This window comes from Lissotriton helveticus, chromosome 1_1 (genome assembly GCF_964261635.1).
Source record: "Lissotriton helveticus chromosome 1_1, aLisHel1.1, whole genome shotgun sequence".
NCBI classification, from domain to species: Eukaryota; Metazoa; Chordata; class Amphibia; order Caudata; family Salamandridae; genus Lissotriton; species Lissotriton helveticus.
The window spans coordinates 680,829,221-680,852,671 of record NC_136057.1 but is presented as its reverse complement, the minus strand read 5'-3'; positions in this window follow the sequence as shown (position 1 = coordinate 680,852,671).

Below are 23,451 nucleotides of genomic sequence, written 5' to 3'. Positions count from 1 at the left end.
ATCTTTTACTACCTTCTATCAATCCTCCTTACATACTCACATTGCCTTTTGTTTTATTCTCTTTCACCCTTGCTGTCTAACTCCACTTATCTTTCAACCTTTGTTTCCCTAATCCAACTCTGCTTTTTTCTTTTCTCCCTTGCACTATTTTTCAGCTTTTAGACCTTCTGCTTTGCTTGTCTTTTCCATCTTTCCTCCCTTTGTTTTCTAAATTAAATATTTTTGGGTTCTCCTTTTTTGGTGCAATCAGTTAGTATAACTCACCCTCACTCATTTATCTTTCTTTGTTGCCTCACTCAGTCTGTATCTGACACTCTTTCCTTCACTTCCTCTGTCTCCTCTCTCCCTCACTCTCTTTTCCTTATTCACCCTTTCCTTGTATAGTTTACCTTACTCACTTTCTTTTAGTAGCTTACACAACTTCAATTTAGTTTTCTCTTTTATCCTTCTTTTCTGTCACTGAAAGTATCTACCTTTTTTTCTCTTAGTAATTTACTCTATTACAATTTCTTTTTGTCTCTGACTGTCTATCACCGTTTCTTTCTCTTTTTTTCTGCATGTTTATCTCTAACTTTATTTCTGTGTAAAATTGGATGATTTTCAATCTTTTCCCTTGTCTTTTCTAATTTTTAAATACATGTTTTAATATTTTTCAAATTTTTGTTTTTTCTTTCACAGATTGAAAGTATAAAAATAACAGGTGACTAAGTTAACGACAATTATAAGGTAAGTGTTTTGTACTCTTTTTGTTACATTTCTATCACATTTAACTTCTATTAGTTCCACTGCTTCATTTCTTTAACCCTCAGTTTCCTGCCTTTGCTACTTCCCTCATTCCTTTCTCTATTACTTACTTACTCTACTCCTTCCACTCCTTTTATCAGTCCCTTTGTTCTCATAGTTCCTCACTCCGGTTCACTCACTCCGTCTCTATTACTCTTACTGTCTCCGACTGATCACTCTTTCACTACTTGTTCATTATGCTTTCTCCCTGTAGTTCAAGCACACTATGTTATTTACATTTATTTGCTGTTTCAATTATTCCTTTTCTCTCACTTCTTCTTTTCTGTTTTCTGTTTTTTCTCTCTGTTATTCCACATGTTTTAACCTTAGTCACTGTCATACATCTTGTTTTATTCCTATTTACTTTCACTCACTCTTTTCTTAACACTTTCCCTCAGGGTTGTTCTTTTAGTCCGGTTCTATCCCTACCTCTCATTCCACATCCTTTACTGTTTTTCTTCTTAATTTGAACATTCACTCATATTCTCCAAGAAACTCTTGTTTATTATTCTTCTACTCTCCTTTTTTTCTTTCACTTCCTTATCTATTTTGTGTTTCTCAATTATACCCTCTTACATCTTTTCTTTGGTAAATAGATGTATTAAACAGTATCTCTGTGTTACTCCCTCTAGCTGTCTTTCTTTTAACATTACTCTCTGTTTCCTTCCCTTATACTCACTCTTCCTTTTTTTTAAAAAAAAAATTGTTTCGCTTCCGGTTCGCGTACCGGCGCGCGAACCGGAAAGCGAATCAAAAGAAATAGAGGTTGCCAGAGTGCTAAACATTCTAGCATTTTTTTATAAAGGGGAGGTAGTTCTGAAAAGAACTTTTTTTTATTGTTTTTGTTGTTTTATATATTTTTTTATTATTTTTCTGAATTTTTTTTACTTTTTTTGTATTTTTTGAACGGTTTTATATTTTTTTTGTTTTTTTGGGGGGGGAAACAAAAATCATTGATTATAACGGGCTCAACAGGAGCAACAAAAAAAAGATAATTTACTTTCTGGGGCGTTTTGGACATTTATGATTTTCAATTGCTACGTTGATCAAATTTATGCTACTCTCCCTGTAGCAAATTAATTTGCCGCAATAAATGCACACTTGCTTCACTTCCCCGAACTTCAACTGGATGTTGGGGACCGTCTCCCTCGCCTCTGGTCCCCTCACTGCCTCTCCAGATGATGTACTGGCCACAGGAGGGGGGTTTTCCTGCAGGTGACGTACCTGCGCAGCACTATAATTTATAGGGTGCCACCTCTCCATATGCCGATGCATGGTGTAATTGCCATAGCTGTACTTCTTATCAGTCCCTCTGGACAGATTTTTTTTACAGATGAGACAGGTAACGTAGCGGGCATTAACTTTTTTTTGGCCCCGGGGAAATGAGTAAAATTGCCAGATGTAATCTTCTTTTACATGGGACCTCCTTGGTTCTTCAGGCAAAAACTGCCTCCTCTCTTGCTCCTCTTCCTCTTCTTCCTCTTCTTCCTCCTCTTGATTGAGGATTACCTGAGGAGGTGGTCCTCTCTTCCTAGGAGGTGGTGGTGGTGGTGGGGGTGCACCAGCTGCAGCTACTAATGAAGCCATTGCTTATTAGTCAAAATAGGTCTTCCTCTCACAAAGTTGAAAGTCAGAGTGAGAAAAAAGGTGGGGGCTTTCATCATTTGCGAAAAAAATGTTCTAAACCAATGAAAAGTGTTATTTTTAGATCACATGACCTAGCCTTACATCATTAGGAAACCAAAAGTGAAATGAACCAATGAAAAGTTTTATTAACAAGTCACATGACCTGTTACGCTTACGTTACGTGCTGCGCGCAGCGCCCCGGATCGCTTCCGGGGAGCTGCGCTTCGCGCCTCGGTTCGCGCTCCAGAGAACTTCCGGGTGCGCTAACGCGGCGCGTCATAAGACGCATTACGCGAGAACGCCATACGTCGCGCTTACGCGACGCGTCACGATGTTGTTTTCTAACGCGGCAGTTGCGCAAACGGAACGTTTACCGGTTCGCGGACCGGGTCGCGGCACCAAATTGAGCTAACGGGAAGCTACCTGGTTCGCGGACTGGGAGCGAAACAAAAAAAATAATAAAAAAATACATTAAAAAATTGTATTAAAACATATAAAATATATTTTTCGATTTAAAGAAGAATACATTTTAAAGCTTTTGATATTTGCTATTAAAAAAACATTGAAATTCACTGAAAAAACCATAGGTTATAGACCATATATAGTTAGGAATTAGCATTTACAAAACCTTGAAAATTCACTGAAAAAACCATAGGTTATAGACCATATATAGTTAGGAATTAGCATTTACAAAACCTTATTTTACTCACACAAAACCATTGAAATTCGCATATATAGTTAGTTGTACTAACTATATATCGCGCACCCGCAATCCACTGCTGATCATGTCACATATTACATCATTCATGACATGGTCAGTGACATCACTGATGACATCACTGATGACATCTCAAATGACATCACTGATGACATCTCAAATGACATCACTGATGACATCACTGATAACATTACTGAGCACATCACTGATGACATTATTCATGTGATAATACGATGAACCTCTTCAGACTCTAATATAACCTTAGATACACTCAGTGTAAACAGACACTCACAGACTGTCACTCATCCATGGAGTTACTCACACACCTACTCAGTCATGCAAAGAATCAATCACACCTCCATTTTCTCAACTATACAGTTATACACACCTTACTTATTCAAACATATACTAACACATATTTACTCTCTTATACAATCCCTGATACAAGTTCACAATGATCCATACAGCCACTCACACATTCACTAGCTCTTTATGCACAGTTATTTATATATGTCAACTCTCACATGTACTGTGTTTTACATATGTACTTACTTTGACATGTAGCACTGAGATATCCATTCACTCACCAATACACTCATGCACACAGTCAACCACACTCATGCACACAGTCAACCGCCCATACAGCTGTTTCCACATGCACTTTTGAACCCATACATCTAGTGAATCAACTGCTCACACATCTATGCACAGAGTCATACACCTCCCAGCCACCCACACACACACTCAGTCTCCCATACAAATACTTGGGCAACCAATCAATAACCCATATAGTTACTCATATAGCTACTGATCAACACATGCAGCAGTTTACAGAACAACAGACATAATGATGCACAAATTAAGACAGTTTAGTCACTAACCCATGCACTCAGTGAGACACATTTAATCACTCACTCATACAGTCAGTCATGCACCTACTAAATCCTTCATGCAGACACTTATACATCCACTCATTCTTCAATATGTAAGACATATTTTAACTTTACAGAAATACACAGTCACAGGATGTTGTCATCAGTGATGTCATCAGTGATGTCATTTGAGATGTCATCAGTGATGTCATCAGTGATGTCATTTGAGATGTCATCAGTGATGTCATCAGTGATGTCACTGACCATGTCATGAATGATGTAATATGTGACATGATCAGCAGTGGATTGCGGGTGCGCGATATATAGTTAGTACAACTAACTATATATGCGAATTTCAATGGTTTTGTGTGAGTAAAATAAGGTTTTGTAAATGCTAATTCCTAACTATATATGGTCTATAACCTATGGTTTTTTCAGTGAATATATATATATATATATATATATATATATATATATATATATATATATATATATATATATACACTTAAGCATTTATTATATCAAGGGATCAGACTCTCTTACTTACCATGTCTGACTCAGATTCTGATCAAGCTAACGCAGCCGAATCTGATTTCCCTAATGAAGCCATCAAAAATCTTATCCATAAAGAAATGAGATCTTGTATGTTCTCTACACTCTCCCAGGTTATGTCTTCAAAAAGGTCTTTCCTTCATGAAGAGGAGGATTTTTCTGATTTAGACATAACGGACGAGAATGAACTCACTGAAACAAGGGGTAAGAGGCATAAGAAAACAAAGAATATTGATTTTACCCCAGAGAGCACGGGAGGTCCAAGCACCTCAAGATTTACAGGAGGTCATCGCACCTCATTTGCCTCAGGTGTCCCTTGCGGCACAAAATAGAAAGGTGTCCTTAGCGGCACAAAATTAATAGGTGCCCCTCGCGACACAATAAATCAAAGGGCTCAAGATAATGATCTCAATTTCCTCTCTAATGATAATGACGATGGCTCTGAATTCCCGGACGAATACATCCTTGATCTCGATGAGGATGATCAGGATATTGACTCCCTACTCTTAAGTGATAATAATGTCCCATGCTCATCTAAGGATAGTATTTTGGACCCCTTGGGCAAGGAGATGTTCTCCCCGTTCAATATTAAACACCCTAGGAGTTATGAGTGGACCCCCACATGAGCATGTATGTAAATTTATCACTAAATGGCTCAGAAATCCTTTGGAGAGGGAAACTCGCAGCCTCCTAAGAGCCAAGTGCTCCAGACCTTCCATCGAGGGTAAAGTTTGCCAGACTCCAAATCTTGATCCAGAACTCATTACTTACCTTTTTAAACTCGGCAGAGACCCTCGTAAAGGGTTGGAAAGATCCCTTAAGATCTGCCAAGATAAAGTTCTTGACATTCTGGGTCCCCTAACCAAAATTATCGACGCAGCCGAAGAGAGTTACCTTAATGGCTGCCCTCTCGATACCCTTTCTATTCGGGGCTGGAACCAAAGGGCCCTTGTCCTCTTAGGCAATGCTAACGCAGGACTTAATTCTGAAAGAAGAAGAGTGGTCCTGACGAAAATCAGTCCTAAATTAAGCGACATGGCTGACAAAGAAACTTCCCTTAATCCTAAAGGTTTACTCTTCGGAGAAGACCTAATTAAAAATTTGGGCAAATACGTCTCTACCTTTACCGCTTTAGATAAAGCGCAACAGAACATGAAAAAAGTTTTCAACTACAACAACAACATTTTTGGAAGGGCCGAGAGAAGGGGCCAGTCTTCCGGCCGGTTCAATCGACGGCCCTTTCCAAGATCCAGAGGATATGGTGGTAGAGGATACCAGCCACCCATCCAATCTCAGTTCTACCCTTCCAGAGGAAGAGGTTTCCGCTCGAGAGGATTCAGAACAAGAGGAGCTTCTGCCGACCCCACCCCTCAAAGTGAGTATTCCTCCCCCTTCCCCTTCTTCGAATTCAAAAGTGGGAGGGAGACTCAAATTCTTTTACCACAACTGGAAAATTATCACCCAAGACCCCTGGGTTCTAAACACCGTAGTCGGTTTTTCGATAGACTTCACCCAAACTCCAGTTCAGAATTCTCTTCCCAGACCGATTCCCCTTACCCTAGATCAGGAAAAAATAATAGAAGAAGAAATTTCTTCAATGCTCAAGAAGGGCGCAATTATAGAGGTCCCCATGGATCTTATGAGATTTATAAGCACGCTCTTCCTCGTAGAGAAGAAAGACAAGGGTTGGAGACCCGTCATAAACCTGAGGGAACTCAACAAATACCTCGTTTACCGACATTTGAAGATGGAGGGTATCCATCTTCTGAGAGAGCTCTTATTGGAGGAAGACTTGCTAGTCAAATTGGATCTGAAAGATGCCTACTTTACCATTCCTATGGCAAAGGAAGATCAACCCTTCCTTGAGTTCCTTTGGAAAGACCATCTCTTTCAATTTCAGGCCCTTCCCTTCGGCCTCTCCTCTGCCGCCTGGTGTTTCACCAAGGTAATGAGAGCAGACGCTTCATCTCTAAGAGAAAAAGGTATTCGTCTCATCATTTATTTAGACGATATCCTTATCCTTTCTCAAGATTATGGCCAAATCATCCAGGATCTCAAGACAGTTATAGACCTTTTAGAAAGTCTGGGTTTTATCATAAACAGGAAAAAATCCATTCTAGTCCCCTCAAAGACTATGGAATTTCTAGGTTTCACAGTAGACACAACAAACTGTCTTCTTCTTCTTCCTCCCAAGAAGATTTCCAAAATAAGAAAGGAGATAAGACATGTCCTGAAACAGCAAAATCTCTCCCTAAGAGAACTAGCCAGACTATTGGGCCTTCTCTCCTCCTCATCCAGGCTATTTTTCCGGGACCACGGAATTATCGGGCCCTTCAAAGATTAAAAGCAAGGGCTCTCCGTTCAGGTCTCTGTACGGAGATCGCATTTCCTTAAACCAAGAAGCCATCTCAGAACTGACCTGGTGGTTAGACAATCTGGACGCATGGAATGGGAGAGCGATCTTTGGTTCAGCACCGGACTTTATTTTGGAATCGGATGCCAGCCTTCATGGCTGGGGTGCTTGTCTCCAGAATCAGAATACTGGAGGGATTTGGTCTCAGGAGGAGTCTCTGCGCCACATCAATTACTTGGAGTTAACTGCAGGCCTTTACGCTTTGATGAGCTTCAAACATTTTCTTCAAGGCAGATCAGTTGTCTTGAAAATGGACAATATGTCTGCTATCGCTTACATAAACCGTTTAGGTGGTACCAAGTAAGAAGACCTCTCCAACCTAGTTAAAGATCTCTCAATTGTTATAGATCTACTATTTCCGCTGGCCACTCACTAGTTAACGGTAAAACGGTAGGTAAAAATCCTATTATTTGTAGAATTCTTAAGAGTATCAGACTTAGAAGACCTCCTAGACCTAGATATCAGTCTCTTTGGGATGTTAATTTAATTCTCGACCTCTTCTGTAGTTGGCCAGTTAACTCACTTCTGAGCAGGAAGAATCTTTCTATCGAACTAGCTACCCTTCTTTGCTTGATTTCCTGCCGTAGAGTCTCTGATGTTAAAGCTCTAGATATTTCTTATAGATCTTATGATATGTTTGGAGTCAATTTTGAATTACACAGAAGAACCAAAACTATGTCTGATTCGATTTTTTATCGTCGCTTTGACACTTGCACTAAACTCTGTGTTGTTCAATGTATGAAAGAATACGATCTGAGAATGAACTCTGTTCGTCCTTTTGGTGTGACTCAACTACTTATTTCTTTTGTTAAACCCCACAAAGGTATTTCTTCTGCTTCTATTGCAAGATGGGTTAAAACTGTCATGAACCTTGCTGGTATCGATTTGGGTCTATTTAAACCACATTCCATCAGAGGTGCTATGGCCAGTAAGTCATTCTGGTCAGGTGGTAAGTTGGATGATATTCTCAAGGCTGCTGATTGGTCTAATTCTAGGAACTTTGCTCATCATTATTGAAAACCTGTGACTCATATGTCTGATATTGTTTTACATGGCTACCAACATGCATAATGGTAGCCTCCGGTCTTGTGATGAAATTGCGATTCTCCTATTAACATGACCAGAGAATCTGGAATTCATTAAAGACTCGGAGGCTATCATTATCCCTCCCACCCTTTCCCTGGGAGGTTGATATTGTTTAATTTGTTTACCTGAATATTTAACTTACATCTATTCCTTTTCAGGACTATTGTTTATCTGAACATTTAACTTACATTATTCTCCTTTTTCAGGACTATTCCTTATCGCTTATACTTTGGAATTATTAACATCTTTTTCCTTTTCAGATAATCTCTCCTGATTTCGTCTCTTTGACTCCCGAACTGTTGGAATGGTCCTGGAATGACCCTGGTTGATCTATTCTTCTTTCATCCCTCTTCAAGTTTCATGTTTCATTGAAGTTTATTGGACATTTCGTTTCTTCGTGTCACCACATTTAAAAGAGGCTAATTGCCTAGTGCTTGTTACTATTGTTGGTTCATAATGTTCTAAGTTGGAACTATTGCTTTGTGATGTATGCGGCTATGCTTGGACTGCATTAAAAGTTGTATGCATAATGATAGCCTCTGAGTCTTTAATGAAATCCGGATTCTCTGGTCATGTTAATAAGAGAATCGCAATTTGTTGTCACTAATCTTAATGGCTGTAGTAAGAGATTCAAAAGAGTTATATTTGAGGGCGTCGGTTTCCGTTACGGAGATGCTGTTCTTATGTATGATTGCTAAGCCTCCTCCTCTCTATTTTTTTCTGTCTTTGTGTGTGATAACAAAGCCCGGGGGCACAAGCATGTCCATAAATAGGGGAGAGAACTTGTTTAGCCAAGTTTCGGTGATGAACGTGATGTCAATGTCATGTGTAAGGATGGTCTCTGCCAATTCGGTTGCATGTTTGGAGGCCGAACTGCAGTTAATGTGCATGCAGTTGGTGGTAGATCTCTCGTTATTGGGATTCTTCATTAAAGGAGCCTTTGGGATATAAGTGAGGAGGGCTGAGCGCCTTGCAGGTCTGGTGGGGGCAGTCTCTTCCCATACCCGTGATCACCTGAATCTTGGAGCTAGTGGCGACAGTAGTGGTTGTGTCAAATGAGCAGGCAAGATCCATAGCTTGCTTTGTGGACATGGTGGCTCTTGTTCTTTTGGGTCTCAGTGTGAAGAGGTCTTGTAATATTTTGGAGAGGCCCAGAAATACTGTTTCTAGATGGCCTTCCAGCAGGGCCAGTCGCTGGTTCGTCTTTAAGTAGGGAAGGGAAGAGGAGTCTCGGGAGGGTGTTGAGGCTCTTTTATTTCTGTGTCTCTGAGACTGAGTCGTGTTGGGGGTCATGGTTGAGCTAGGCTGTTGGATCTTGGGTGGCTTTGCATGAGTGGTGTCAGTAAATGAGGGTGTCAGGTATGGGTGGGGGCTAGGCTCTCTGAGTTGGCTTTTGGTGTTGGAGTTGCCCCATTATCTCTATGGAAAGTCCTGGATATTGAGGGTGGGTGGTCTCGGCCTGGTTCCCACTGCCATCTCTTATGAGGCAGTGGAGAAAGAGAGATAGACATCAAGGGTAGCGCCTTGTGATAGCAGGTTGTTGAGAGTGTGGGTTAAGGAAGGCGGGGGTGGGTGTTGGCCAGGTGTTGGAGAGCCTCATATGTTTTGGGGTTCCGATTAGATTTGGGGGTGGGAGAATTGGGCACTGTCGGAGAGGGGTAGACATAGTGGATGGTGATGTTTGGAGGGAGTAAGCTGGCTTGCATGGCAGAGGTCTTGTGAGGGTGGTGGGTTATGGAAGAGGGAGGTGGGTTTTGGTCAGTATGGAGTTGTGGAGCCTCATCTTTGTCGGGGCTCATACCTTTAATTATTCATAAGGCTCATGCAAGTTGCTGGCTGAATTGCCCTGTCTACTAAACAGGGAGTCTGTCTGTTTATCCTTTATATATTGTTTTATGTATACAGGTACAAATTGTAGTGGTGGCAAACTCATCTACCACACCTTTTTTTCAGTGCTTGTTCCTCATGAGATTCCTTAATCATTTATGCTAATTTTGAGTTCAGCAGTACCTTTGCTTTGATGTGAGACATAGCAGCAGAAGTGATGTATTCATGAGCATCAGTCACTCATGTGTGCATTTATAAGGCCATAGAACTGGTGCTAAATTTGTGCTTGTGGTTTCCCGTGCTCAGCACCAACACTTAACCCTTTTGCTGCGAGGCCTTTCACCCCAGGTGCCATTCCCTTTTATGACTATCTGGGGTAGTTTGCACCTAGGCCCCCATACCTTTCTCCCACATAATGTATTCACGCGTCCTTTTCTTCCAACATCCTGAGTATTCCAAAGGTACCCAGGGTTTGTAGATTCCCCTGGAGGGGACCAAGAAAGTTGGCATGATACAGCTACATTTTGGATTTTTGGGGAAAAATGGGAAACAAAGTGCTGCAGAAGAGAGTATATGATGTGTCCCCTGCGCATGGTATCAAAAAAGGCTTCTGGTGCTGAAATCACCATCTTCCCAGCTGTTAGGAACAACCAGACGTTTGTCAGAAAACCAACATTTTCTACACAGATTGTCATTTTACTGGGACATAGCCAATTTTTCTATTTTTGTGCTTTCAACCTCCTTCCGTTTAGTGATAGAAATGGGTGTAAAACCAGTATTGGATATGCATTTCTGAAAAGAAGGCAACATTCTGAATTTAGCAAGGTTTTTTTGTGTAGATCCTTCAAGGTTTTCCTATGGAAAGTAACAATTAAAATAAAAGAATATTGAAATTTAGTTGAAAAAACCACCATTTGTGCCTACATTTTCACCTGGAACTTCTTCTAACTATGGTAGATTTTTGAAAGCTATATATAGTTACATTTGCGGGACCCTTCTTGTTGCGGGGTTATATGAGGCTTGTCGGTTCACCATGAATCCGAAGTACCCAGAGCCAATAACTGAGTTGCACCTTGCAATGTTTTTTCATTGTGTAGAGCATATACAGTAATTCATTTGGTGAAATATAAAGAGTGAAAAATCTGTATCAAGGAAGCCTATATAGTTCTGAAATCTGGACAAGATATGGAGTTTAGAAGCAGTGGTTATTTGTGCATCTCTTAATATGTGGGTACCCATATTAGCATGTGAATTAGAGGTTTTTTTCAGTATAACTTTTATACACGCTGTCTTACATTTGGAAGGCAGAAATGCATAGAAATACAAATAGTAATAACACTTGTTCTACTATTCTGTATTTTGCTAAGTCTGATAAAAATGGTACCTCACTTGTGTGGGTAGGGCTAGTGTCTGCGACAGGAAACTGCCCAAAATGCAATGTGGACACATCACATTTTTCCAGTGAAAACAGACCCTTGTTTTATCAATGTGCATTGGTATGGATTTTGGATCATAGCTCTGCCGACACCTAGAGAAAACTAGAAAACCTGTAAATTTTTTAAAACTACACACCAAGGGGAATCCATGATGAGGTGACTTGTGTGGCTCTCACCAGGTTATGTTAACCAGAATCCCTTGCAAACTTCAAACTTTGTCAAATAAACACATTTTCCTCAATTGTCTGTGATGGAAAGTTCTTGAATCTGCAGGGAGCTACAAACTTCCACCTACCCAGTACTCTCCCAAGACTCCCGCTAGAAATGGTACCTTGTGTGGGTAGGTTTAGTGCCCATGACAGAAAACGGCCCAAAACATAACGTGGACACATCACATTTTTCTAATGAAAACAGGCCCTTTTTTGCAATGTGCTTAGCTATGAGTTTAGGGTCCTAGCTCAGCCGGCAACGAGCGAAACACAGCAAACCTGTACATTTTTAAAAACTAGACACCCAGAGGAATCCAGGATAGGGTGACTTATGTGGCTCTCATCAGGTTCTGTTACCCACAATCCCTTGCAAACCTCAAACTTTGTCTAACAAAACGCATTTTACTCACATTTCTGTGATGTCAATGTATGGAATCTGTGGGTAGCCACGCACTTCCACCCACATCTCATTACCCCAAGTCTGCTGATAAAAATGGTACCTCACTTGTGTAGGTAGGCTTAGTGCCCATGACAAGAAACAGCCCAAAATGCAATGGGGACACATCACATTTTTCCATTGAAAACAGATCCTTTTTTGAAATGTGGCTGGCTATGGATTTTGCTTTCTAGCTCAGCCAGCACCTAGGAAAATCTAGCAAACCTGTAAATGTTTTAAAAAAACTAGACACAGAGGGGAATACAGGATGGTTGGGCTTGTGTGGCTCTAACCGAGTTATCTTACCCAAAATCCCTTGCAAACCGCAGAACTTTGTCCCGAAAAACTAATTTTTTTCACATTTCTGTGATGGAATGGTCTGGAATCTGCAGGGAGCCACAAACTTCCACCCACTCAACATTCTCCCATATCTGCAGATAAACATTGTACCTCACTTGTGTGGGTAGACCTAGTGCCAGCAACAGGAAATGGGCCAAAACATATTGCGGAGACATCAAAATTATTTTTCACGAAACAACCTGGTTTGGCAAGGGAGTCATCCAGGTTTTTGATCCCGGGCTCGACGGCCATCTAGAGAAACCTACCAAACCCAGACATTTCTGATACCTAGACAACCAGAGTAGTCCAGAGAGGTGTAGCTTGTGTGGATCCCCAATGTTTTCTTACCCAGAATTACCCTGCAAACCTCAAATATAGCTTAAAAATCACATTTTCCTCATATTTCTGTTTGGTACAGTTGTGGGATCACCACGCTGACTCAAATTTCCTATCACCCAGCATTCCTCCAGATCTCCCGATAAAAATGGTACCTCACTTGTGTGGGTGGACCAAGTACCTGCAACACGGAAGGGCCTAAAACATATTGTGGAGACATCAAAATTGTGTATCACAAAACGATCTGGTTTTGCAAGGGGGCCATCTGCGTTTTTGGTCTCGGGCTATGCGGCCATGTAGGGAAATCTACTAAACCCATACATTTCTGAAAACTAAACACCAGGGGAGTCCAGGTAGATGTAGATTGCTTCGATCCTCCAATGTTTTCTTACCCATAATCCTCTGCAAACCTCAATTTTTTCTCCTCACATTTCTGTGTGGTAAAGTATTGGGATCACCAGGCTGACTCACATTTCCTACCACCCAGCATTCCTTCAGATCTCCAGATTGGTCCTGGGCAATGCAGCCATCTAGGGAATCCTAGACATTTCTGAAAACTAGATACCCAGGGGAGTCAAGGGAGGTGTGACTTGTGTGGCTCCCCCATCGTTTTCCTACCCGGAATCCTCTGCAAATCTCAAATTTAGCTAAACAAAATCACATTTTCCTTATAATTCTGTCTGGAATCACCGCACCAGCACAAATGTCCTACCATCCAGTGTTCCCCTTGGTCTCCTCATCAAAATGATACCTCACTTGTTTGAGTGTCCAATGCAGAATCACCTAAAAATGTATATAAAAAAGTATAGCGCTTAGAGCTCGCTGTGCTATCCCCTCAATATCTATGCTTTTGGCCTTTCCCAGTTGCAGGCCCTTGGCCCACCCACACAAGTGAGGTATTATTTTACTTGGGAGACCCAGGGGAACGCTGGGTGGTTGGTAAATTTGTGCTGGTGCGGTGATCCCTCAGAGAAATGTTAGGACAATGTGATTTTTTAAGCAAAATTTATTTGAGGTTTGCAGGGGATTCTGGGTAAGAAAACTTTGGGGGATCCACACAAACCACTCCTCCCTGGCCTCCCCTGGGTGTCTAGTTTTCAGAAATGTCTGGGCTTGGTAGGTTTCCATAGATGGCAGCCGAGCCAGGGACCAAAAATGCAGGTGCTCCCCTGATAATGTTGATGTCTCCACAATACGTTTTGGACTCCTCCCTGTCACATGCACTTGGCCCACCCAGGCAAGTGAGATACCATTTTTATTGGGAGACCTGGGGGAACGCTATGTGGTAGGACATGTGTGTCTATCCAGAGATGCCACAACTTTCCCACATAGAAACGTGAGGGCATTTTATATTTTTGTGTGCAAAATTAGAGGTTTGCAGGGGATTCTTGGTAAGAAACGTTGGGGGATAAACACAAGCTACAGCTCCCTGTACTACCCTGGGTGTCTAGTTTTCAGAAATCTCTGGGCTTGGTAGGTTTTCATAGATGACAGCTGAGCAGGGACCAAAAATGCTTGGGCACCCCCTTGAAAAAACAGGTCGTTTTGTGTTAGATCATTTTGATGTCTCCCCAATACATTTTGGGCTCCTCCCTGTCGCAGGCACTTCGCACACCCATACAAGTGAGGTACCATTTTTATTGGGAGACCTGGGGAAATGCTGGGTGGTAGGAAATTATTGTCAACCCGGAGAACCCACAACATTCCCACATAGAAATGTGAGGAAAATTTAATTTATTTAGCACAATTTGAGATTTGCAGGGGATTCTGGGTAAGAAAACCTTAGGGGATCCATGCTTTCCTGGATTCCCCCGGGTGTCTGGTTTTCAGAACTGTCTGGGTTTTGTAGGCTTTCAAAAACGCAGTTGATCCCCTTGCAAAATCAGGTTGCTTTGTGATCGATCATTTTTGATGACTCTACAATACGTTTTGGGCCCTTCCCTGTGACGGGTCCTTTGCCCACCCACACAAGTGTGGGAGCATTTTTATCACGAGAGCTGGGGGAACGCTGGATGGTAGGAGATTTTTGTGGGCTTGGTGATCCCACAACTTTCCCACACATAAATGTGAGGAAAAATTGATTATTTAGCATAATTTGAGGTTTGCAGGGAATTCTGGGTAATAAAACCTTGGTGGATCCATGCGAGACACACCTCCCTGGACTCCCCGGGTGTATAGTTTTCAGAACCATCTGGGTCTGGTAGGTTTTCCTAAACGGCAGCCGAGTCTGGGACCAAAAACGCAGATGACCCCCTTGCAAAACCATGTTGTTTTGTGATAGGGGGCACCCATCTAGGAAAACCTATTAAAAATCAAAAAAAATCCAAGTTAAAATCAACTCAGATGAAATATTATGTTCTTACTTTTAATATAAGTACCCAGCCACCTTCTTTGGAATGCAGAGTTGGCTTACATATTCATACTAAGTCCTGCTTCTGCACCTACCATCATGTTGGCTTATTGCTTATCCTGCCCTACTGTCACGACAAGCATTCATGTCAGTGCAATATTGCACAGTGTCAGTAGACACTGTGTTGCTATGGTTCAGCTGCGCTTTTCACTAATAAGGAATTCTTTGATTTGCCTAAACATTTGACCCCATGGAATGATATGTGCTAGAATTGGCAATGGATTAGTGTACTCATCTAAGTTTTGGCACACCAATTTTCACGCAGATCTATACATAGGAAAAAAGTTAATGGAGGTTGGGATGAAAAAAAGATGTATTTTCTTATTTTACATTCCATGGGAAATTTTGCTTCTGCCTATAGTAAAAAACACTGAACAGATTTATGCCAAACTTATCATGAAAGTAGAACTTCATTTAGAAAGTGTGATTTTGTTTTGTATAAATTTGGTTAGATTTTGAGATATAAGCATTTCAACCTACAAAATACTTTATGTCAGCAATTTGCCTTAAAAGCATAAATATAATACATACATTAAAATGTTAAAATAATTTGTAAATAAATTAGTCTAAAAATGTTCAATTCATATATTAATAAAAATACACACACAATTGTTATACCACGTCACTAAACCATCCTACAACAAAGTGTATTTGCAGTATTTCCTTTTTGCGAGACCTAAATCTTTACATAGATGAAGGGTCTGAAATTTCTGACCTTCGACACTTCTTTTGCCTGACTCTCCATATAAGTAACGTGATACATGTAAAGCTAAACTCTGGTTAGTATCTGATTTTAAAATACATAGAGATTCAGATAGTGTCCTCACCCCAAGATTACGACAAGCCATTTTCTTCCGCCCATCTGATAGGCAGGGCAGAAGAACAAAACATGCCCTTCAGTTGGATGTACGACATTACAACGCATGCTTTTACATCGCATGCTTTTACAACGCGAGTTTTACAACGCATACCATTACAACGATAGTGATTTATTTAATTTACTATTCCAACTCTAGTCCCCGTGGATAGTAGGGAAGGTGTTGGATAGTAAATTAAATATATTCCCTATCCTAGAGCGCCCCCCAGCGCAATGCGTTGTAATGGTCTGCGTTGTAAAAGCTGCGATGTAAAAGCACTGTGTGGTAAAAGTTGCGTTGTAAGTGATGTTCCCCCCTTCAGTTTACTCTGTTGTCCCGCAAATGGGCTATGCACATCCAGCTTGCTCAGGCCTGCTATCCCATTTAGCAGTAAAAGGTGCAAGTGGTAGAGTACTATACCTAAATTGCAAATACAACTTCCTGGCTGCTTGGGGGGAGGCTCAAACTTATCAGGGCAGTACTCAAATATAAAATTGTCCTTGAATAGAAGGAATTAATCTGTGAGGGTACCTCAGGAGGTGTGCACCTGTGGCTGCCACATGATAAGTTGCCTACACTTCACCTTCAGGAAAGATTTGCTAATTGTAGAGGGTCCCAGGGGTTTGTCCCAAAGATTACCGCACCCCATCTTAATGTATCTTTTACATACCTGGTCCAGGGAAGATTACCGGGCCCCGAATACCCAAAACATCCTTCAGCCCTTCACAATAAGACATGAGCTCTGGTATATACCAAATACGTTTCTAGTAGAGGATGGGCCTGATTCCAACCATCTCTGAAACTGGCCTAAGACCCATGTCCAACCTGAGGGGAGCAGGGCCATGCTAGTTGGCTAACCAATCAGCTGTCTCAGAAAGCAGTTCTCCACTGCTAGTAATTTCCCATATCCTTTTGGCCCCACAACTCTTCTCCATAGAGGGCTGATCCTATTGCCTGCTGCTTATAAATTTGAATCACTGGGGATGTCAGGTGAAATTGTGACCTTTTCAGTGTTCTAATCAGCTCCCCTTGCTTTGCATCAATTTGAGCATGGACGTGTCCATATGACATCTCCAATCTAACTGCTCTGTAAGTGTTAGCCCAAGATTCTCAAATATCTGTACTCTTTCCAGAGGGACCCCTAAGAGCTTTAAATTTGGTCTTGGGGATTAGCATGAATTCAGAACCATGTATTTTATTTTGGCCACCTTTATTTGTAAGCCTCTCTGATTACAGAAATTCTCAAAACAGTTTAAGATTTTCTTCAACCCCATTAGCGACTTTGATAGTAGCAGGGTGTTATCATCAGCAAACATCAAGGCAGGAGCCTTAATATTAGCCAGACAAGGGGCATCACTGTCACATTGAGTCAAGAATGATATGAAATCATTAACATAAAGTGTTAAAAGGGTTGGGGCAAGGACACAACCCTGCCTTACTCCTCTACTGACAGGGAATGGTTCTGTCATCTTACCCAACTTGCCACAAGAAACTCTAGCATAATTGTTGCTGTGCAACCTTACAAAATCAGTCAAACGATCACTAGGGACCTCCCTATCTAACAAAACAAGCCAGAGTGTTGCCCTCGGAACCACATCAAATGTTGATTGCAAGTCGACGTTGACCTCTATCACCAATTCAGGCTAGTAGCCATTCGAGGAGGATTCTACTAAACACCTTTTGTGAACAGTCAGTCAGGCTTATTGGCCGATAATTGCACGGGTCTAGTAGAGAACCCTTCTTATGGATTGGTATTATCTCAGCTTCTGCCCATGTTGGTATAGGTGCGCCTAGCAAGGTAGCATTAAATGTAATTGTGAAGTAGGAGCTTCAAACCTCAGTCTCTTCCCGGACCAAGTCTGCGTTTTTTTTGTCAAGCTGTGGCATTTTCTTTGGGACTATCTTGGGGACTGCCGATCTCACTTCTTCCAGTGTGATTGATACAGTCTGCTTGATAGTTCCTTCACTACCCCCCCCCCACAGTTGTATCCCCAGCCTCCCAAACCAATAATGACATGCTCTCATCTCCGTTCTCTGCATATAGGCCCTCATTAGGATAGCGGTTTTTCCGCATCCTCCGGGCCGGCGGAAGCGTCCGCCGGCCCGGAGGATGCGGAAAAAACGCTGCGGAGCCTTCACAGACCCCCCGCCAGATTAGGATGGCTGGGGGTCAGGAAGACCGTCCGCAGCTTTTCCGCCGCGGTCGCTTTCCGACTGCGGCGGAAAAGCTCTAACATGTCTGGCGGTGTCTATCAGACACCGCCAGGCATATTAGGATGTCAGCATTTCTATGCCTTTCCACGGCGGCATTTCCGCAGTGAAAAGGCATACGGACTTTTGTTTGGGGGCCCGTTGCGGGCCCCCAGGGGTGAAGGGGGTGTGGGGGGTGCACATGGGGGGTACCTATGGTACCCCCCTGCATTTGCGTGCACGAAGCGGCAGGCACCTCGAGGTGCCTGCCGCTTTGTGCATGCAAATGCACTGCTTTCATTTATAACCTTGCGGCGGGTGCTGCTTGAAGCAGCACCCGCCGCAATGTTAAAAATACAGGATGGGACCGCCACCCTGGCGGTCACATCCTAATTGCACAGGAGGGACCGCCACTGCCCCTGCGGACGGTCCCTCCTACTCTGGGGTGGCGGACAGACGCAGGTCCGTCCGCCATCCTAATCAACCCCATAATCTGGAAAAATCGGCTACTCAGTCTGCGGCTGGGACATTAACCTCAATCTGGTGATGACCTTCTTTACTTCCCGTTGAGAGCAGATTTCAAAAGGCACGCTTTTCACTCTCCCTTACTGCATCAAGCAGTCCCTCCCATTTCACATTCTTGTTTTGCAATTTTAATAGACCTTTTATATGCCTTCCTCTTCTCTCTTATCACTCCCTTCTTTTGGCATTGTATGGCAAGCACGAGGGCAGCCTAGCTGGCTTGCAGGCCTAACTATACCAAGACCGGAGGGACATTCTCCTAAATTACCTTTTTGTTGCCATGTAAAAGTAATATTTTAACTGTGCAAAAAAAATATTATGGATGGTACATATTTGGGCCATATGGTACCCCTGATCCATATCCCAATTTAGTGCCAGATCTGCTCCTTGGAATTGGCCATGATAGACCACTTTACACTATGCTTGTTACTAGAAATTTGTAACCTGCGATCAAAGGGCTCATCAGCACTGACCCTCTCGGTCCCTGCGGGAACCTCAATGTCAAGAACAAGTGCATTATGATCGCTGTCTTTTCCATCAAGAACTAACATATCTTTTATAAGTGGCCAGGCCCTTACATCCACCAAAATGTAATCAACTACAGGCTGCGTCTGGGATCCTCTGCGACAGACGTGCAACTGCACGGATTTCCCTACGAGGTACACCAGGTAGGATCTGCTTTCCTAGTCAGAAACACACCTGTTGTAGCAGGGGGGTCTTCTGTTGGTTAAATCTGAGTCAGGTCTCAGCAGCAGGAGTAGGAAGGAGTGCTTCCCCGGGCAGGTCTTATGTGGATTTTGCAGGTTTTCAGCGGGAGGGCCTCTTGCATCTACACTTGCAGTGTTGTTGTCAATATGTACAAGGGCACAGATTTTTCTCTCTGACACCCCCTATCTTTACTGATCCCTGGTATAATCTTACGAGGTTGCAGGGGTGCCTCGTCTCGAGCCATCTGATGACCCCCAGGCGAGCAAAAAAATCAAATAAAGGGGGTGGTAAGGTGAGCTCCCCTTCGGACCTACCACTGAAGAAAGGAAGAATACTAGATCCTAGGTTGCCAGCTCTGACACCTCTACCTCCCCTAGTACAGAGCGTAGATAGCATAAATAAAGTGGATCAGACTGAAGACGTAATTTCACCCAATCTCTCTAACTCACATGATTTACATGACACATCGGGAAGCCAGTCCTCGCATTCTTCGCAAGTAGTCACAGAGGGGAAGGCCATAACCGCAGGGTACTCTAACGTAATACTCTAAGTAATAAAAGTTCTAATCAGGTGGAGTACCTGGAAGACGCGCGTACGACAGAAAGTCTTGTCTTTAAAAAAACAATTAAAAAAGCTGGCAAGAATTTAAAAGGAAAACAGCAAACTATTTTGTCTCGGCCTTCACAACAGCTAAAGGAAATCTCTGCACTCAAAGTTACGCCTTCCTTAAGATCCTTTTTTAAAGTGCAGGAAAAGAAAACGCAATCAGCCCTTCCTCCACTATTGGAGGAGCCCCGGCCTGTCATAAGCAAGGGAAGTGGAAAGACTCCACCAACAAGGATACTAAAGGCGCCTGAGATCAAAATGGATAAAAGGAAAATAATTCCGGCGCCTGAGGGGGCGGATTTCGCTAATATTGCAACAGAGAATATGCTTGAAGTACTGGGTGAGAATGTCCTGGACTCGGCCTCTGCTTGTGATGATTCGAGCTCCACGCCGACCCCTCTGGTAACATCAGTAATGCCATTTGTCTCCGATCAGCCGAATCTGGCGCAGATGTTAGATACCCTTTTTCTATAAATCCGGAGCAAGTTTGCCATCTCAGAGACAAACCAGGCCAAGATCCAAGACTCATGTGAATCTCTAGAGGCTAAAATGTCCGCGATCACCAAAAGAATTTGTGTAATGGAGGCTTCAATAGAAGCACTGAATAAACAAGTGGAGCTGAATTCTACCGAGATTCAGGCATTAAAAAAGGGAGAAAAAGTCATGCTTGATAATTTGGAGACATTGGAAAATAATGCCAGACGGAATAATATTAAAATCATGAGGGTTCAGAGGGGGAGGACATTTAGACCTACATTGTAAATTTGTTAAGAGATTTTATCCCCGCGGTAGATGTTAAGGAGTTAGAAACAGACATTGAGAGAATCCACAGAGATCCTTTCTCCAAGAATCCAAATAGGAAAAATCCTCGGCGAATCCTGGTTAATTTTAGAACGTATACTTCAAAGGAACATGTCATATCGGAAGCCTTAAAAGCAGGAACTTTTACGAAGGGGAACTGGACTTTCAGGATAAGGTCAGATCTCTCAAGAGTGACACAGGATCGACAATGGGAACCGGGCAAATTCATCCCAATTCTAAGATCTCTGGGTGCCACGGTACAGCTGAGGTTCCCTGCCTTACTTAGGGTTATGTGGAAACACAAAATGCTTAACTTCAGGGACCCTAAGGAGGTAGGAAAAGGAGGTAGGAACCTTCATTGAACAAATTAAAGCTCAGGGATAATGTAGCACACAAATTGCACGATAAGTACAGGTTGCCGGGTGGGTGGGAGATGGGCTCAATTAAATCAAACCCCATGAGGTTTAGGAGGGTTCCTGGGGGAAGGAGGAGTGGGGACACACAAGAAGAATGTAATTTTAAGTTATCACTGGGTGGGGAGCAAATTAGGGAAAAAAAAATAAAAAGTCCGCATTTACACACCTTTTTCAAGAAAGTTGTTAATCAAATAGGAATAGCAGGCTACCAGAGGGCGCTCCCTCGGGCCATAGTCAGGGCACGCCGACTTGACATAAATGATTGAAACTAGAATTTGTATTTAGAATGTCAATGGTTTGAGGGTTCCAAGTAGGCGTACGAGGATTTTTCAATACTTAAGGCAGGCAGACTTTGACATCTTGATTTTACAAGAGACTCACCTAACACCTGAGGAGTGGGATCTGGCTGTAGCTAAGCAAAGATGGATAGATGCCTCACTTCATACCACACAACCCTTTTGTACTAAAGGCATCGCCATTATGATTAAAAAATCTGGTGAAGCTATTTTGGGCCCTTTTAAGTTGGACAATAGGGGGCTGTGGATAATAACAGATTTAAAAATATGAAATGAGTGGATGACTTTGGTGGGATATTATGGCCCAAATATAGATGATGAGTTATCACTTAGAATAATCTATAACCACTTAATAGATACCAATTTCCCCATTATCATGGGTGGAGACTTCAATGTTCTTTTGAACCCCGCTCTTGATTGGTCCAAGGATGGAGAGTGATACCTACGAAAATGCGTTCACTGATTAAAATTATTACGAAAGACTAAAATCTTGTAGATATATCGAGAGTCAAAAATAAGACTATAACTGACCTCTAAAACTTCACGTTTCATAATAAAAAACACAAATATCACTCCAGAATAGATTATTTCCTGATAGATTATAGGTTGATAGAATTGGTCAGTCTAGTCTCCCACATCCCAGCACATTTATCAGATCACTCAGGGGTCCAGATAAATCTAAAATGTCATAGATATTCAGAAACCAAAAGATGGACGTTTGATAGAGTCAACCTTAAAGATGAGTCAGTGATTGAACAATTAAAAGTGGACACTCTGCTCTTTTTTGAAGTAAATGATCAGTACGCCCCTTTGGAGATAAAATGGGATGCCTATAAGGCGTATATCAGAGACAGAATCATTGGAATCTCGGCTAAAATTAATAAGGAAAACAAATAAATAAATAATTAGGCTACTGGAAGCAGAAATTCTTAGAGCCTCACTTAACCAAACAATAAGTCGGAGTGTAGAACAGAGGGAGAAAAGTCCCGAGCTATTATCCAAAGACATGGCTGACTATCTTGACAATATTACTAAAAGTAGATGGAAAGTTAGCAGACTGGTGAACTATGAATATGGTGAGGGCAGTGGGAAGCTCTTGGCCTGGAAAGCTCGAGCCAATCTATCTAGAAATCTGATCAAAGAGCTATGCAATCTAGAAACAGGGGAGATCTTTTCAGACAGGGTTAAGATGGAAACTGAATTTGAACTATTTTTCAAAGATCTGTATACTGAAGATCTGAAAGTTAGTGATGCCCAAATTGAAAATTACCTAGCAAAAGCCTCCTTACAGTCATTATCTAAAGACAAAGCTCAACAACTTAATAGGAAGCTTTCACTATATGAAATTAGAACTGTATTAAAAAACTTAAAGAGAGGTGGTAGTGCTGCAGGTCTAGATGCGATCCTTAACGAGTTTTATATCACTCTTAATGAGACGCTTGCCCCGTTCTTAGAGAAACAGTTTGACAGCATTTTTTATCCAACTCTCCAATCCCTAGTTCATGGAACGAGGCTGCCGTTTCCTTGATCTTGAAACCTAACAAAGATTTTTTAAAAATGTAAATCATATAGACCCATCTCCCTGCTTAATTGTGATTATAAAATCTTTGTGCAAATTATAGCAGGATAATGGGAAAATTAATTCACCTGGATCAAAGGGGATTTATTAGAGGACGCCAACTGCATGACCTAACACACGAGCTGATAGGAGCTATTGACATCGCTTCAGCTAATAGCTTGCCACTTACCATCTTTGTAATTGACGTGGCCAAAGCTTTTAACCGTGTGAATTCGGTCTGCTTATACCATCTAGTTAAAGCAGCCAGCTTAGGAGGAAATATTTTAAGAACTATTAAGAATATATATAAAACTCTTACAGCCAGGATTATAGTTAATGGAAACCTATATTACTCGGTTACTTTAGAGCGAGGTACAAGGCAGGGTTGTCCCCTCTCCCCTCTTCTCTTTGATCTGTACATAGAACCACTGACCCAAATCATTAGGTCCAGTGA